Source organism: Pituophis catenifer, unplaced genomic scaffold, assembly GCF_029215685.1.
Source record: "Pituophis catenifer annectens isolate HBS135680 unplaced genomic scaffold, rPitCat1.0.hap2 SCAF_40, whole genome shotgun sequence".
NCBI classification, from domain to species: Eukaryota; Metazoa; Chordata; class Lepidosauria; order Squamata; family Colubridae; genus Pituophis; species Pituophis catenifer.
The window spans coordinates 217,501-220,000 of NW_027256920.1; positions in this window are offsets into that span (position 1 = coordinate 217,501).

A 2,500-nucleotide genomic window follows, 5' to 3' on the forward strand; every position below is an offset into this window, starting at 1 on the left:
GGCTCCGGGTCCGCGGGCCTCGGTCGGGGACCTCCGCCGTCGCCTCGGTGCCCCCGCCGGACCCCGGGGGTGCCCGCGACGGGCAGTCGTCCCGGTCTACCGGGGCCCCGGCCGGATCAGCCTTTCTGTTTCCCACGCCACGATGGATGCACGGGATCCCGGCTCCGGCGCCGCGGACCTCGGTCGGGGACCTCCGCCTTCGCCTCGGTGCCCACGCCGGACCCCGGGGGTGTCCGCGCCGGGCAGTCTTCCCGGTCTACCGGGGCCCCGGCCGGATCAGCCTTTCTGTTTCCCCCGCCACGATGGATGCACGGGATCCCGGCTCCGGGTCCGCGGGCCTCGGTCGGGGACCTCCGCCGTCGCCTCGGTGCCCCCGCCGGACCCCGGGGGTGCCCGCGACGGGCAGTCGTCCCGGTCTACCGGGGCCCCGGCCGGATCAGCCTTTCTGTTTCCCCCGCCACGATGGATGCACGGGATCCCGGCTCCGGCGCCGCGGGCCTCGGTCGGGGACCTCCGCCGTCGCCTCGGTGCCCACGCCGGACCCCGGGGGTGTCCGCGCCGGGCAGTCTTCCCGGTCTACCGGGGCCCCGGCCGGATCAGCCTTTCTGTTTCCCCCGCCACGATGGATGCACGGGATCCCGGCTCCGGGTCCGCGGGCCTCGGTCGGGGACCTCCGCCGTCGCCTCGGTGCCCACGCCGGACCCCTGGGGTGCCCGAGACGGGGAGAGGGCCGGGTCTACCGGGACGGCCTCGGGCGGGTCCGGCTTACCGGGGCCCCGGCCGGATCAGCCTTTCTGTTTCCCCCGCCACGATGGATGCACGGGATCCCGGCTCCGGCGCCGCGGGCCTCGGTCGGGGACCTCCGCCGTCCCCTCGGTGCCCACGCCGGCCCCCGGGGGTGTCCGCGCCGGGCAGTCGTCCCGGTCTACCGGGACGGCCTCGGGCGGGTCCGGTTTACCCGGGCCTCGGCCGGCCTAGAGTGTTTCTGTTTCCCCGCCTTGATGGATGTACGGGATCCCGGCGCGGGGGCCCCGGGCCTCGGTCGGGGACCTCCGCCGTCGCCTCGGTGCCCGCGCCGGGGCCCTGGGGTGTCCGTGACGGGCAGCCGTCCCGGTCTACCGGGACGCTCGGGCGGGACCGGTTTACCCGGGCCTCGGCCGGACCGGAGTGTTTCCGTTTTCTGCTTCCCTGCCAGGATGGCTGCGAGGGGTTGATTGAAAGAGCTGGTTTGACGTGAAAAGCTTGACTTCAAGTGAAAAGTTTGTTACAATTTCTGCCATCTTCCTTCCTCCAAAGTTTTGGGTGTAGTTTTCCCAGAGGAACCTCTCGTAGGCCTTTCATTTCTCATCTTAACTTCCCTCATTTATTCCATATTTTCCTTCCTCTTGCCGAATGGCCGAATCCAGTCCATTTCTAGTCAAGGAAATTATTCTTATTTCTTGCTGACCTATTTGCTTTGTGGAGCAAGTCGTTCTTAGGTCCCTTTGTTCTTTCTTCAACTTCTTCTGCTCCTTCTCTCGACGCTTTCTCGTCTTGTTCTCTTACTTGGCTCTCTTTTGGCTGTTCTTTCTTCTCCTCCCGTCGTCCGTCCCCACTTTCATCTCTCCATCTTTCCTGTTCTTGGTCATCTCTACGTTGTTTATCAAATAATTCCGCTTTCTCTCTTGAATCTACTCGATATCTTTGCTCTCGCCAGCTCGCCGATATTTTGTGCTTTCCCGTCGTGTTTCCCATCCATTGCGATCTCTCTGCTCTCCCTGTCTTCTCGGTAAATCGGAGATGAATTTCTCTGGGCGGGTGGTTTCTCATCGCGTGTCTTGTGTGCGCTCCCTACGTTTCGTCCATCCCGTTTAATATCTATCCCTCCCTCCCTCTCTTTGCTTTCTTCCATTGCTTCTGCTAATATCATTTCCAGAATGATAACCCTGAGCCTGAACCTGAACCTAACCCTAACCCTACAACTTTTCTCCCTAACCCTAACCCTAACCCTAACCCTAACCCTAACCCTAACCCTAACCCTAACCCTAACCCTACAACTTTTCTCCCTAACCCTAACCCTAACCCTAACCCTAACCCTAACCCTAACCCTAACCCTAACCCTAACCCAACTTTTCTCCCTAACCCTAACCCTAACCCTAACCCTAACCCTAACCCTAACCCTAACCCTAACCCAACTTTTCTCCCTAACCCTAACCCTAACCCTAACCCTAACCCTAACCCTAACCCTAACCCTAACTCTACAACTTGTTTCTCTAACCCTAACCCTAACCCTAACCCTAACCCCAACCCCAACCCTAACCCTAACCCTAACCCTAACCCTAACCCTACAACTTTTCTCCCTAACCCTAACCCTAACCCTAACCCCAACCCTAACCCTACAACTAACCCCAACCCTAACCCTATAACTTTTTTCCCTAACCCTAACCCTAACCCTAACCCACACTTTCGACTTAAAACCGTTTTTAGATTTAAAGTCGTCTTTCGACTTAAAGACGGACAG